The sequence below is a fragment of the Physeter macrocephalus genome, chromosome 4, assembly GCF_002837175.3.
Source record: "Physeter macrocephalus isolate SW-GA chromosome 4, ASM283717v5, whole genome shotgun sequence".
Taxonomy (NCBI): domain Eukaryota; kingdom Metazoa; phylum Chordata; class Mammalia; order Artiodactyla; family Physeteridae; genus Physeter; species Physeter macrocephalus.
The window spans coordinates 143,937,229-143,953,696 of record NC_041217.1 but is presented as its reverse complement, the minus strand read 5'-3'; the positions used below and the strand labels follow the sequence as shown (position 1 = coordinate 143,953,696).

At 42.5% G+C, this 16,468-nt stretch overlaps 1 protein-coding gene across 1 annotated transcript in view; it reads right to left on the bottom strand.

Annotated features, from left to right (window-relative positions):
* The window catches only part of AGBL4 (AGBL carboxypeptidase 4), an 807,237-nt gene that overhangs the window by 347,599 nt on the left and 443,170 nt on the right, over positions 1-16,468 (bottom strand). The gene's annotated exons all lie outside the window — the stretch shown is intronic.

The window sequence follows — 16,468 nt, the reverse complement described above, 5'->3', positions numbered from 1 at the left end:
AAGCCCTGAGACGAATGTGGTTTATATAGCCACCAAGAAAGTCCCTTTCCAGACTCCCAGCCATGGCTCACTCCTCTACCAGGCAGCCTTAGATTTCTCTGTGGTCACACTGGCTGCACTGGTTAAGTGTCTGATATCCTGGCAACCCTCTTTGCCTTGGGTTCTTAAGTCACTGTCACCCTCCTGATATTCCTTTCTAACCAAGATACTCCTGGGGGCTGGTTTATTTATTAAATCTGCTCAACAACGCTATGACAATTTCAATTACTGATGATCAAACCATTACTTTTCTAACTGAATCCTCATCTCTCTGTACCATACAACATTCAAAGAAAATAATATTTGTCAGGTACACTAGCCCATATAGATGAAGTTGCTCTTGTTTGGAGGCAACTAGCCTTGGCCCCAAGGGCTGAGGTGGTCAATATCTCAGTAGGCTCGCCCCCTATCACACCATACTTATGGAGAAGCCTAGTCCTGAACTGGATGTCATGGGAACCTGAGGGTGGAGAAGAGGGTATTGTAGGCTGAGGATGGGGCAGTGGTAAGCAACTCTCTTAAAGACTTAAGTCAGGATTCCTTAAGCCTCAGTCAACCTTTGTCTCTTTACTACACTTGATTTTCCATTAATAGCAATTTCCATTCATATGTAATTTTTTTTCTTAAAAAGGGGTCCTAACAAACTTCACTTTGAGAACCATTGCTTCGAGGATACACATTGCAGGAGCTTCTGACTATCTGGTACTTCATCCAGTGGGTCCTTTGTCATATTTCACCTCACCTACATTTCCCTCTTTATCTTGCCTCTCCCCTAGAATGGCTTCCTGAAATTCTGCTTAAGCAGAAAGGAGAAGGCAGCAACATTTTTTGAGTACCGAATATAGGCCAGGCACAGTACCAGGCACTTTGATGTCTCATCTCTTCTTACACTCTTGGCAATCCTACAGGGTTGGTAATGTACAACAGAGGGACATGGGGTTCAGACAGGAGAAATTATCTGCCTAAGATCACATCTTCATTGAATGAGAGAGCCAGGATTAGTATTCAGTCAGTTCTAATCTTGGCTTGAAAGTCCAAAATATGATAATGCACAATAAATCACTTAGCATGATGCCTGGTACTTAAAAGGTATTTAATAAAAAGAGCTATTTTTTTTCTTTTTTTTAAAGAAGATGTTGGGGGTAGGAGTTTATTAGTTAATTTATTTATTTTTGCTGTGTTGGGTCTTCGTTTCTGTGCGAGGGCTTTCTCTAGTTGTGGCAAGCGGGGGCCACTCTTCATCGCGGCGCACGGGCCTCTCACTATCGCGGCCTCTCTTGTTGCGGAGCACAGGCTCCAGACGCGCAGGCTCAGTAGTTGCAGCTCACGGGCCTAGTTGCTCCGCGGCATGTGGGATCCTCCCAGACCAGGGCTCGAACCCGTGTTCCCTGCATTAGCAGGCAGATTCTCAACCACTGCGCCACCAGGGAAGCCCGAGTTATTTTTGTATTGATGTTTTGTTATTATTATAGACCATGTGACCCTTGGTTTATAAAACCTGCCTTGCCCCTTTTCATAGAATTATTGGTACCAGAGCTCAAAGGTCATTGAGTCTGACCTGCCACCAGTATAGGAATCCCCTCAGCAATGTCCCCACCAGTTGTATGAACTAATTCTGTTTTATCCCTTTGCCTGACAGGGAACTCACTTTTTGCCAGTTAAAAATTTTTTTTTTCTGTTTTTTTTTTTTGGCCATGCCACACGGCATGTGGGATTTTAGTTTCCCGACCAGCAATCGAACCCGTGTCCCTAAATAGATCTACTCTGAGCAGGGTTAAAAGCTGCTTCCTTATGAAATCATCCCTGTTTCTAGCTGCTTCAGCCCATGACAAGTTTGGAGATCTGAAGTAGATCTGTGCCATCTTCTCTCCTGGTTAAATATTCCCAGTTCCTTCATCCTTTCCTTATAAGACCTGGTCTCAAATCTCCTGGCCCTTGTGGTCCCCTCCTCTTCCATTTAAATTTGATCTGTTCCAGTCAAAACCTCTTTAAGATCTCTCTATCCCTTGCTTTAATGATTTTTCAGGGCCCTAAAAGCAGGTCTGTATCCTTTCATAGCCTTCTCAATCACGCATCCCTGTTTTACTGCCGGCTCATAATTCATTCCAGCTGACATTTTCAAGCAACAGTGCAACTCCAAGATGTCACTGACCTCCACTGTGAGCACACATCCTCATGCTGAAATGAAACACACACCCACACATGCAAGCTAGAAGGACTGCTGGAGCCAGACTGCCTTCTTTCCCAATCACAGAACCAGGCTAGTGGGACAACTGGCTCAAGCTGCCTTTGCCAGGGCCTAGCCTGTGAGGCTAGGCCCTTCTCTCATACATGAGGAAGGAAGACAGTGTGTCCTTCTATTTTTCCATAAGCTTGGTTTTGTGGCAATCGCCGTTGGTGAAGGAGGTCCATTTATCTGAAAAGTGTCTATTTCCTAATTAAGATCTATCTCTAAATGGTGATTCTGTGTCCAGGGTCGAGTAGAGAAGAAAGGGAAGAAAACCTGACAGGAACACGGACAGACCTGGCCTTGTGTCCTAGCTCCTCTCTGTGGTTTTGGATAACTTACTGTTATGTCTCTAGCCTTGAACGTCGTACCTCTAAAATGAGTGAATGAGACTGAAATACTGTGAGTGACTCTCAGTCAAAGGCAGCCAGACACTGTGCTTGTGGGCTCCCCTTCCGGTGTAGAGTTCTCTGAGCACGCCTGCAGCCAGGACCCTGGGGGCTAAATGACAGTGCTGAGAATTTAAAAGAGAACAAATTTTAAGCTAACCTCTCACACAGCAATTTTCAGTGCTTGTGTGTCTTCCTCACTAGCTGAGGGGCATCTCAAGGGCCTGGAACATCTATTATTCAGTCCATGGCACACAAGAGCCCTCCGTAAGCGTTGCTAAACTCAGCTGAACCATTCCTGGAATGCACGTTATCCTTTCAAATCCCCATGCCTTTGCTCATGCTGTTCTCTCTAACTCATCTCCTGAGATCTTCATGGAGCTCCCTCCTCACCCCTCAAGACCTCCATGAGGTCTTCTCTGCACCTCAGCCCCCAGACCTAACCCCCTTCTCTCCTTTCCTCAGAACAGAATATTTCACACTTTGTTCTTCCAATGCATCTTGTAAAGCCTAACTTTTGCATCATGCTCTGTCTTAATTATCTGTTTCCTTCTCTGTTTCTCTCATGTGGTCTTTACTTGAGGATAAGACTATGCCATTTCATCTCTATATTTCCATTGCTCAGCACAAAGCCTGAAAGGAATGCTTGATGCCATCTAGTTCAAATGATTCAACTATTCCATTATTCCCCCTGCAACAACGTTGTCAGGTAGGAATTCATCAGCATGGAAAGTAAGCATGCCCCTTCCTCTACAGGACTTCACCCCTGTCACAGCTTTGGGGATTCCTGCCTTTATGATTTTGCTCCTGCCATCTCAGCAGCAATATTATCTATCCACCTCCTCTGGAGACCTTCCTTCCTTTACTCCCACCCATAGGATCACTGTCTCTCCTGTACTCCTACAGCTCCTACTGTCTGTACCACTCCTGTGCTGATGAATTAAATCTAACCTGGTGACAAACCCCTTTAACCTACAGTTCACAGACATATGTGTGCACCACCTAGTGGCCCAAGCAGATAAGTGTAGACTACTGTTTTAATCTGTAGCTCTTAAGATAGGATTACAAAGTCTGCATGTTCTATATGCAAATACAAACAAAAGTGTACATTCAAGAATCACTGTGCAATAGTGAGGGTGGGAGGGAGACGCAAGAGGGAGGGGATATGGGAATATATGTATACGTATAGCTGATTCATTTTATTATACAGCAGAAACTAACACACCATTGTAAAGCAATTATACTCCAATAAATATGTTAAAAAAAATCACAACAGTTTGAACCTAAGATACTAAAGTATGCAAATAATTCACTCCAAGTCCTTAAGAAATAAAAGGAATAAACGAAAGAGAAAATTTTCATTACTAAAAGGTGTGCCTAGTATAATCATTTAGGATCACCAGCGGAAACTGTTTGGCATTTATTAAAATAGGGCACATGATTTGTGGAATTTGACCAATAATAGAAAACTAGTTATATAAGAGAAGAGCATGGTGGACATAAAGAATTACCAGATTATTTAAATTAGTTAGCAACTGAGAGACATAAGGGCCTTTTACATGGAGATGATATATTACCTAACTGCCTGGATGGTAGAATATGCAATGTTAGTTGGAGGAAATGAAGGTAGCTAGCTAGGCAGCAGGTTTGGTAGGCTGGCAGGGCCTGCTGGCTGAGGGCTGAGCAACTGAACCATTAGCTAACCATAAGCTACAGTCTTAGGAAGGCAGGCCCTTCACATGTGTGGTAGTGGTACCGTGTGTGTGTGTGTGTGTGTGTGTGTGTGTGTGTGTGTGTGTGTGTGTGTGTGTGTGTGTGTCTTGAGGAGTGGGGGGAACATTCCTCCTCAAATAAAGGAATTCTAAACCTACACAGAGGGCAATGTGTCCAAGTATGCCTGTATGGTATTCCATGGATTCCTGGCGGAGTGTGGGTATGCCAGGGTTGGGTCAGCTAGGAGGTAATGTGTGGACTCCTGGCTGTGTATGACTCTGCATCCAGCTTGCCCTGGTAAGCGTGGTATCTCATAAACATTCAAAGGAAACCCATTTCTGTGTTTAACCAATGTGCGGTTGATGCAGAGTCATGACTCCATAAAGACCACGGGGGCCGGAGGTCCCAAGGTCAACAGGAGCAATCTCTGAATTTGGTGCCAACCAAGGATGGCAGAAGCATCTGCAGTGGATGCTTAAGGAACTGTCTATCAGCATCCTTGTTCCAAGAGTTATCCATATTCCTCTGTTCATCCAGTGGAAGCTATTTTGCTAATACAATGCCACTTCACCTCTGGTCACAGTTGACAGCCCCAAGGGTAAAAGTACTGAAAGGTGGGTCAGTTAGAAACCTCATCTAGGAATTTTGGATCTTTTGTGATTTCAATTATTCTCAATGAAAACTATTGTTGTCCAACATTAAAGAATCTATCTTTAAAATTTTTGTAATAATGAAAGTAACACATGCTTATTTTTGTCATTTTCCAAATTTCCAGAAAATACAGAAAGTAAAAATGAATGAAATCCCACCACTGAAAGAGAAGCACAGTTAGCATTGTTTTGGTGTATTTTTTTTGTCATCTTTCTTGCTTGTGTTTATTTAACAATGTCATATTTATATATAACAAATGAAGCATATTTTAAACTTGTGCAGCATTATGTTTTGGTTTTTTTTTGGTCTCAGGCTGAGTCTTTATTTTAAAGTATAAGAATGTAAGTCACATACATTTATTGTTATGTGACAACTCTTGTTGCTGTGATTTTGTTTCTAGTCCTTTTTCAGGGAAGGTGGTGTTAGTAAGACATCAAGAGAGAACTACTTGGTTACTTTGTTACAGGAGGCAGTTTGAAAAGCCCTGCTACTGCAGCCTAGTGATGTAAACAAAGTCCTCTGAATCTGGGGAGAGACTTCCAGGCAATATCCAACCTGCAAGATACTCTTTTCCTCATGTCTGAAGCCCTTCTCCCTACAGTTACACAAAGTATTTTGTGGAAAGAGCTCCAAACTCAAAATCAGACAGACAAACATATGAATCCTGACTCTACCATCTTTGAGCTGTTACCCTAGGCATGTTACTTAAGCTAGTTGGCAATTAGGTATCTCATTCGTAAAAAGAGTGTAGACCAACCTCCAGGAGCCTAATAGGAAAGAGAAGCTGAGAGAAAGAAGAAGAGTCATTCACAGGTGAGGGGTGGGGGCGGGTGGGAGGTGTCAATAGGTAGAATGGGAAGCACACTGGTTGGAAGCTAGGATTTCTGAGGGCCTCTCCAGCTGTGCCCCACCTCAGGCTGAGACTTTGGGCTTCTCACCATCTGGTATCTAGCCTTTTACAACAGCATCTTAACTGGTCTCCCTGCTTCGAGTCTTGCAAATTGCTGCTGCAGCTGGAGTGAACTTTCTAGAATCACATCTTAAAACTCACCAGGGCTCCTACAGAATAAAGTTTAACCATTTGGCTGCTGTTGGAGGACTTCTGTGACCCAGCTCCTGCCTCTTTTCTCCTGTTCCTTCAGACTCTGAGCTCCAACCATGATGAGCCACTTCCAGTTCCCCAAATTTGCTGTGCTCTCACCTCAAGGTCTTTGCACGTGTTGTTCCCTCTTAGAACAACAACCCAACCAGATTTACCTGGCTAATTCCTACTTATTATTCAGCTCTCCACTCTCATGCCACCTCTTCTGTAAAGGCTTTCTTGACTTGCCAAGGCTGGACTGGATCTTGTCCTTATCTCTCTGACCTTCCCTATCAGAGCACCATCACACCATCTCCCTGGCCTGTTTACTCCTCCATCCTCTCCACTGGCTGTGTGATCTTCCTGAGGGCAAGGGCTGTGCCATTATTACTTCACTCCTCTCAGGGACTAGCCCAGTGCCTGACCAACAGATGATAACAAAGATCTGCCGAGCACTGGTTACCAAGATGATAACTAGAGAAGTTCCTACTGAATTGATCATCAGAAAAGGTCTTTAGTTTTATCCCCTTCTCTCTCAAAAGACACACACATAATTGGACCCATAATTTTTCTCAGAACCCTCTCTGATTCTGTCTTGGTGACCTAGGGATTAGACCACTGAGAATTTGGCCATCTTCATCTGGATGGGCAATTATGAAGCTACAGTTAAAAACGGACTTTTCATTTTCATCACGAAATGCATTGCAATTACTTCTCGGAATGAGAAAGGGACGCGGTGTTCCAGGAGCTCAGGGACTGGTTTGATGTGTGAGGTTCTATGTGGTAGAAAAGAACAGTCACTGATTATGTGTTCTGTTTTGCTTTTTCTGTTTCGTGCAGGATAGCTACTAGGGGAAAAATCAGTTTTTCATGGCATAGACTGGAGATAATTTAAATAAGAGGACCAGTAATCCCTGCGCATTTTCCTGTCACTACAGAAGCCAGCCATAATGGGGAGGACCTGGGGACCCACACCCTCTAGCAAGGGAGGTCACAGGGGCATAGGCACACATTTGGCTTCATGGCTCAGACCCTCTTTTCCCTGCAACCCCCTTCCTGTTCAGTTCCCGCCCCCCCCCCCCACCCAGCCATAGTCATTTTCTAGGCATCTAGGGATCTCAGTCTCCCTCCCTGCCCTACCCCAAGCAGAGCCTGCTCCCTAGAAAACATCGTATGTGGTGCTGACCTCTCCCTAAACTCACTACTTCTGATCGTTCTTACTCCAGTCTAGCCTGCTTACTGGCTGCAGGAATGATCACTCTAAAATTAAATTTGATCCTTTCTTAGAATAATTTAATGATCTCCATTGTCAACAAGGGATGACAAATATCCACAAATTCTATGTGTTATTTGAAAAGGCAGTTTTTATATTTTAACATAACCTCATGTTTGGAGAACAAGCAAAAAGTTACCTATTATTTTCAGAACCAAACTTCAGATAATAAAGGTGGGTCTAATCACCTGGGTCAGTGTCACATGTAGAAGATGCGGTAGGAGGAAGGTGTGGGGAAAGCCAGTCACCTCTGTGAGGAAAGGAAGCAGGGATTATGAAAGTCTGAAAAACGCTGTCTCAAGCACTGAGTTCATGCCCACACCCCACTGAAGTGGGACGCCGGTCTTCCGTTTACCTGACCATTCTGTATGCCATCACCTTACCTGTCCCTGACCCTGCCTTTTGCCCTTGACATGGCCCTCTTTCTACTTCTCCTCATGCTGAACAAGTGATGTGCTTCTGCAGATAGCACTGGAACTTCACTCTCTGCCTCTTCACTTGTTCACTCATTAATCCAACAAATATCCATGAAGTATCTACTCTGTTCCAGGCATATTGCTGAGGAGAACGAGAAAGACACAGCCCCTGTTTTCAAAGAGATAGCTAATAGTGGAGTGGAGAAGACATATTAAGCAAATAATCATACAGTATGAATTAATTTCAGTTACGGTAAGTGCTCCAAAGAAAAACATGGGGAAAGGTACATGACCAGGGTTCATAGGATTCCTCAAGCCCCACTCGGGCCAATGGCTGATGCGTGGATGCCTCCCCTAAGCATCCACCAACTCCACCACCTTCTAGGGGAACCGGACCAATGGCTGAGGCTTAGCTGCCCTTTGGGGCACCTACTCCCATCAGGATAATTAAAAAAATGCATTAGCCTTTTACTCAGGGAGAGAGTGAACATCACTCAAGGCTGAACTAGAATCTCATGACTAGGGGTTAAATTCAGTGGGAAGCAGAGTAGGGCAGCAGACAAAAGCTAGGGCTGCACAAGCGAGACTGCATCAATATACTTCACCAAGTAGTTTCTGCTCCTGTAGCTTCCTGTTATTGAAAAAGCCAGGCCCCCAAGTGGCTTTCATCCCCAGAGCAGCTTAAAGGAGCATTTGGGTTCACCTCTGGCAGTCTGCACAAAAGCAGGGCAAGTGGCAATGGAGAGGAGCATATGAAACTGCAGAGACATTTTGGAAGCAGGATTAATGGCAGCAGAGGCTGTAGCAGCTGCATTTGCTGAGCACTTACTCTGTGCCAATCCTTACAACCTTCTGAGGCCAGCATCGTTACCCGTTTGTACAAATGAAGAAGCTGAAGTTCAAGAGGTTAGGTTACGTGCTCAATACTCTCACAGCTGCTAATGGAAAAACCTAGATTCGAAGCCATACTATTGGCATCTGATGCCTATGCCCAGGTAGCTGTGAGAGTATCGAGTTGTGAGAAATGTTCTTGGTGACCCCCAGGTTTCTAGGCAGAACAGCAGTATGAGCTGCAGTGGTAACACTGTACAACTGAACAGCCTCTGCACACAGGGGAGGGGGAGGAGCTATGACTTAAGCGTGATGTTTTGTATTTTTCCTTCATAGCGTTCACAATTTGAAAGTCTATATTTATCTGTATTTCTATTTGATTAACGTCATTCTCATTATCTGCTAAGCTCCATGGCAGAAAGGACAGTTTAGCTTTCCTGGCAGAGTGGACTCTGTCCAAATATGTGTTAAAAAATTAAATGTGGAAGGCTAGATCAGGTTTTTGAAGAGGGCTGCATAAACAGCTGAAATGCTTACTCCTTCTGGAGAGAAGTGACACACGTCCCATCCTAAAACCCCAAAGACTCAGACGGGGGCTTGTGCTGGAAGACTTCACCCTGCCCAGCTCTGGAGGAAACAGTGAGAGGAAGGTTGTTCCAGTCATGAGTCAGAAGATTCCATGCCAGGACAGATTGCTTCTTCCCCACCCTCTGCTCCAGCAATATGAGGCCATGTGGGAACCTGCAAGAACAGACGTGGCATCTAAAGTGACGGTGACGCTCAAGGCTGGAGAGGATGCATGCATGGCTGACAGATGCCTACCCGGTACACCCATGGGCCCCAAAGCCTCTAAGCATTGATTTAATCATGTCTCACGTTACAGTTAGGTATTTACATATTAGTCTCTTTTTTCTTCCCACCTGTACCTCCCCTCTCTCCATCTCCTCCCCCCGACCTTCTCCTCCAAGGTGAGAGAGGAATATTTTCTTTATTGGGTATTCTCTCTGTACCTGATTCCGGATAGGACCAGAGGAAGTTTGTTACAGATGTGATATTTTGGCTTACTATCAGACAAAGTTATATGGTTATAAATTCTCTTTTTTTATCTGCTTTAAATCACAACTTTTCTTTTGTAAAATCAAATTTTAGAGTTTAAAAGATATGCCTTTCAGGCCTTCAGTTTATACTTCAAAGCTGCGATTACCCTTCATCCTCAAGGTCACCACGACCCAGCATGAGTGAGGCTATCCCACGACATAGCCTCCTGGAACGTCAGAGCAAGGGGTTTTGCAGGTCATTTGGCCCAACTGCTTTATTTCAACGAAAAGCAAACTGAGCCCACAGAGGGGAAGGGAGCTACTCAGAGTCACCTGCCACAGTGTTCTGCACTATTTGCTGATGTGCCTCCTTCAACAGAGTGGAAAAAAAGGGATGTCTATATTCCATCCATGCCTAAAAGAGCATAGATGCTCAGAGAACAAAAAACTGTTGAGGAAAGCAAGAGACTGGGATAAGGGTATGGAGGCAGGGGAGGAATTTAGTTCAGACTTTGTTTTGAGTTTTAATACCATTATTTCTATTTGATTCAACTGGTTTTAACTGAGGAGTTATCAAGAGGACTTCCTTCAAGAGGTGGTAATTGAAATGGCCCCTAAAGGACAGGAACCAATTTACTTCTCACTGAGAAAGTGAAGCCAACTTTAAAAAGAATAGCACAGGAATCTGGGTTGGCCATAGGCCCTGCTGTCCTCTGTCTCTAGGAGCTAATGAGTCTGTTTACGTTTGACGTCTGGTTCTTAAGACTATCAGGTTATCTCTTTGAAACACTATTTTCTGTTTGTTTCTTTACATATTTGGTTATTCAATATATAACCCTAATTTCAAAAAAGTTTGAAGATGCTTAAAAGAATGCAATAAAATTAAAGCACATGTAATTAAAGACATGGAAAAAAAGAAAAATAAGGAGAAATTAGATGCTAGGTACAAGGTCATAACTCAGAATTCATATCCTGAGATACTCTTCTCACTTGCTAGAGGTAGGGTACAAATTTGGTTCTCAGCTTTTCAACAACTTAGGCACAGTGGAAAACTCAGTTACAATATACCCAGTGTCCTAAGGAAAAAACAAAAACCCCAAGTAAAACAGTTGAGTTACGGAATCTCCATTGTTCCTAACTCGAGGTCTGAGGGAAATATCTTCTTAGGGTCCTTAGAAAGGGTATCTTGCGGCCTAGTGGTTGATAGGATTTGGCCAGGTAATGCAGTGACATACCAGCAGACCTGAGTCCCATGCTGCTTTTTTTTTTTTTAACATCTTTATTGAAGTATAATTGCTTTACAATGGTGTTAGTTTCTGCTTTATAACAAAGCGGATCAGTTATACATATACATATGTTCCCATCTCTCTTCCCTCTTGCGTCTCCCTCCCTCCCACCCTCCCTATCCCACCCCTCTAGGTGGTCACAAAGCACTGAGCTGATCTCCCTGTGCTATTTCTGACTTACTTCACTCTGTATGACAGACTCTAGGTCCATCCACCTCACTACAAATAACTCAATTTCGTTTCTTTTTATGGCTGAGTAATATTCCACTGTATATATGTGCCACATCTTCTTTATCCATTCATCCGGTGATGGACACTTAGGTTGCTTCCATGCCCTGGCTATTGTAAATAGAGCTGCAATGAATATTTTGGTACATGGCTGCTTTTGCATAAGGCTTATGGAGCACAGAGATAGGTGAAATGTGGTGTTGATGAGAGGACCGGAATAAGAGGCCCCAGGTCTGTGCCATGGATAAGAGCAAAGGACAGACATGAGCACAAATCCTAGCCTGTATACTCACAAGTATATAGCCTTTGGATGAATTACTTAAACTCTCTCTCATTTCCACATTTCTTTTTTTTTTTTTAATTTATTTACTTTTGGCTGCATTGGGTCTTCGTTGCTGCATGCGGGCTTTCTCTAGTTGCAGCAAGCGGGGCCTACTCTTTGTTGCCATGCGCGGGCTTCTCATTGCAGTGGCTTCTCTTGTTGCGGAGCGTGGGATCTAGACGCACGGTCTACAGTAGTTGTGGTGCATGGGCTCAGCAGTTGTGGTCTGTAGGCTCTAGAGTGCAGATTCAGTAGTTGTGGCTCATGGGCTTAGCTGCTCTGCGGCATGTGGGATCTTCCTGGAGCAGGGATTGAACCCCTGTCCCCTGCCTTGGCAGGCGGATTCTTAACCACTGTGCCATCAGGGAAGCCCCCATTTCCACATTTCTAATGCAGGGATAAGAAGAGTTTTTAAACCAGAATATAATTCCACTCAGAGTTTTTATATTATAACAAACATTACTGTATTATGGAATATAATATAAAATCCACATCTCTTTTAAAGAGAAAAGATTCCATAAAACATTAAAGTTATGGAGTTTTTGAGTATCAAGGTCACTCTTCCCTACTTAGGTGGAAGAGCTCGGATGTTCTGTCTTCACAAAAGATCGTATCACACTCAAGTAAGTGTTCAATAAAGTTTTTTTTGTTCCCATTCTCCTTCAGATTCAGCAAGTGTGCAAAGTTGTTCACACAGGCCTGCACAGAGCCCTGGAAAGGACTGAGTGAAATACTGAACCAGAAACACTTGTATTTTGGCCCCAGCTTTGCCCCTTTCTTGCTGTATGAGCCAATAATTTACCTTCTCTGATCATGTCTCTACCACATACTAAGTGATCATGGGCAAGTCAGTTAAATACTTTCAAATGGGTTTAGCAACCCACCTACTTGTAAAGCAGTTAGCCTTGCGCTTGTCATATAATCTGGGGGTAAATGGCACTTAGACTGGTAAGACTTTTATTTTTAATTCTGAGACTGCTTGGAAAGCCTTTCCTCCTCTCTGTCTCTATATATGACTTCTCTATTACATCATCACCTTCTGGAAGCCTCTGCTCTCCTAGGCTGGGTTAGGTGCCTCCTCCAGGCCCCTCAGCACCTCGTGCTACCCTTGGCCACAGACGTTATCACTGTGGGTTGCAATCATCTGTGAGTCACCCTGCTGTGAGAGCTCTTGTGGGCAAGGATGCTGTGTGATTCAGATTGGTAACTCCAGCTCCTACCACTGTACTTGGCACAGAGAAGGCCTTCAGTCATGTTTGCTGAATTGCATGAAACTGGAGTTTCTGAGAAAACTATCATGATATTCAGGATAAAACTGTGGCACAGAAAGTGAGGCAACATTAATCTGTGCTCCTGCCCATCCAGAGTAATGCCTCTGCACAATGTCAGAGCTCTATATACCACAGGAAGTAAAAGTGCCAGAGGCCATAACAGTCTATTTTCCACACTTGACGACCCCTCATGGAAGCTCCATTCCACGCTGATTGACCACGACTTTTCCCATAAGAAATTGCCAGCTTGACTGTGGGGAAAGAATCCAGATCTAATTGTTCTTTGTAAGCCTGGGACAGAAGGTATTATTGCTTGAAAAATGGAACTGTCTAAATTAATTTTCCTGAAACAAACATCCTTGCCAAATAAAAGCAATGCATCATAACAATCCATAATTAAAAGCAAAATGATACCTTTTGTTACGTGGGGAAAGCAAATGTGTTCACTACAAAAAAAGATCAAAGTGTGATTTTCTTGGAACTCCAGGCACACACCTTGAAGTCTGACGAGAGGGATGTGTATGTGTATGTGTCTGTGTCTGTGTGTGTGTGTGTGTGTGTGTGTGTGTTCAGGAGTAGAGTAGGGTGGGAGAGATATCTCTTTCTGCCTTTTTTTCTTTTCCTTTCCTTTTCTTTCCTTTTGCTTTTGAAAAACAAGCATCGTTCATGTCTGATTTCTGAACAATGCAGCCAGAATATTCTCATCACACTTTCAGTAGACAGGAATTGGAAAAGTGAGGGGAGTTAACATTTATAGAACTGCCCTTATTTTCCCTTGACTAAATTTCCTAACCTATTTTAAAATTTATTCCAACTTTATATATATATGTGTGTGTGTTTATGTGTGTGCATATATCTTTGTAAACTGAGAAATCCTTTCTAGAAAAGAGTTAGTTAAGATGTTAAAAACTTAATTGTACATCTACTATGTAACAGATGCTTTATTTATGTTTACTCATTTTATCCTCATAACAAACATAGGTATTTGACCCCCATTTTAGAGATGAGGAAGCTGACATTCAAAGAGGTTAAGTAAATTGCTTGAAGTCACATAGCCGTTAAGTGGTGGCACTAAGATTTAAACCAAGCTTCTGACTATGAAACCCATGTTTAAAAATACTCTCTCCATAGTATACAGTATTATTAAATAAGAATATTGATGATATCCAACAAAGAGAAAAATACACACAAAAACTCAAGATCACAACAGCCATTTTCATTTTTTTCATGCTGTTTTTTAGTTCTTGTCTAAATATCTGTCTAAATATCTGTTTTTTAGTTCTTGTCTAAATATCTGTATCTTGTCTAAATATCTTGTAATGCATGGGTAATAATTATACATGAAGAACAAAGATGTAGTCATGGCATAAATACGATTTTGCTACTTTCTGTATTCTGTTATTTTTAGGTTACATTATATCATAAGAAGTTTTCCAATAGTATTACATAGTCATTGTAAACATTATTTTAATGACTTCATAATGGTTCATTTAGTGAAAGGGCATGGTTTACTTAAATATAGAACATTTAGGCTGTTATTATTTTGTTATTATAAATGACATTACGATAAACATCTTCCTGCATACAATTTTTTCCTTCATTTGGATTAGGTTACCTCTCTGGGATGAATACCCAAGAGTGGAATTACTGGGTCAGAAAGCGTGTACCTTTTTAGTACTCTTGATACATACTGCCAAATTACTTTCCAGTAGAATCATTCCAATTTACACTCCCATAAGAAGTTCCTGAGATAAAGATTTTACTGTAGCCTTGCCAGCATGGGGGATTATAATCTTTAAAATATTTTTTTAATGTAATAGTTATCATATGGTATCTAAGCGTTGTCTTTTTTTTTTAAAAGATGATTCAGTAGGTTTGAATTCTTTCTCATTAACTCGTTCATTCACTGTGTCTCCTATAGTGAGAGTTGACTTTTCACATTATATATCTGGCGTTAAGGTTTTAGTTCTATTTGCATTTTAAACTCTCAGGGGAGAGCCACCTCTCTTGTTCTCGGTTCACCATCTTTGGTGGCACTGGAAATACCCACTCGGGGACCTGATGTGACACCAAATGAAATGCTTCCCCTAAATAACAAGGCCATTTTTAAAGTTTCCAGTTAAAGATAGAGCCCACTAAAACTAGGAAATGCACATCTAGATAGTGTTAGGATAGGCTCACAAGGATTTAAGGATGCTCTGAGTCCCCCTCCTCCTTTAATCCCATTCGAAGGATGGGCCATGTCACTTCTCACTGAACATGAGGAGCTCTGCAGGAGATCAAGGGCACTGACTGGGCCATAGTACAAGAGGTGGTGTTTTCCCCATGATTGCCCTAGAGGAGGGCTACCAGGCAGTGGCCTGTTAGGAACCAGGCCGCACAGCAGGAGGTGAGTGGCAGGCAAGCGAGCGAAGCTTCATCTGTATTTACAGCAAGAATCCCCTCCCTCTTAAGCCTCCCTCCCATCCTCTCTATTCCACCCCTCTAGGTCATCGCAAAGCACTACGCTGATCTCCCTTTGCTATGCTGCTGCTTCCCACCAGCCAACTATTTTACATTCCGTAGTATATATATATGTCGATGCTACTCTCACTTCACCCCAGCTTGGCCCTCCCATCCCATGTCCTCAAATCCATGTTCTATGTCTACCTCTTTTTTTTTCTTTTTTGGAATTTTTGAGTTTTATTCTATTTATTTTTTTATACAGCAGGTTCTTATTAGTAATCCATTTTATACACATCAGTGTATACATGTCAATCCCAATCACCCAGTTCATCACACCACCATCCCCACCCCCCACCGCTTTCCCCACTTGGTGTCCATATGTTTGCTCTCTACAGCTGTGCCTCAATTTCTGACCTGCAAACTGGTTCATCTGTACCATTTTCCTAGGTTCCACATATATGCATTAATATACGATATTTGTATTTCTCTTTCTGATTAACTTCACTCTGTATGACAGTCTCTAGATTCATCCATGTCTCTACAAATGACCCAATTTCGTTCCTTTTTATGGCTGAGTAATATTCCATTGTATATATGTACCACATCTTCTTTAACCATAAGTCTATCGATGGACATTTAGGTTGTTTCCATGACCTGGCTATTGTAAATACTGCTGCAATGAACACTGGGGTGCATGTGTCATTTTGAATCATGTTTTTCTCTGGGTATATGCCCAGTAGTGGGATTGCTGGGTTATATAGTAATTCTATTTTTAGTTTCTTAAGGAACCTCCATACTGTTCTCCATAGTGGCTGTACCGATTTACATTCCCACCAACCTCCATAGTGGCTATATCAATTTACATTCCCACCAACAGTGTAAGAGGGTTCCCTTTCCTCCACATTCTCTCCAGCATTTGTTGTTTGTAGATTTTCTGATGATGCCCATTCTAACTGGTGTGAGATGATACCTTATTGTAGTTTTGACTTGCATTTCGCTAAAAATTAGTGACGTTGAGCAGCTTCTCACGTGCTTCTTGGCCATTTGTATGTCTTCTTTGGAGAAATGTCTATTTAGGTCTTCTGCCCTTTTTGGATTGGGTTGTTTGTTTTTTTGATATTGAGCTGTATGAGCTGTTTATATATTTTGGAGATTAATCCTTGTCCGTTGATTCATTCGCAAATATTTTCTGCCATTCTGAGGGTTGTCATTTCGTCTTGTTTGTAGTTTCCTTTGCTTTGCAAAAGCTTTTAAGTTTC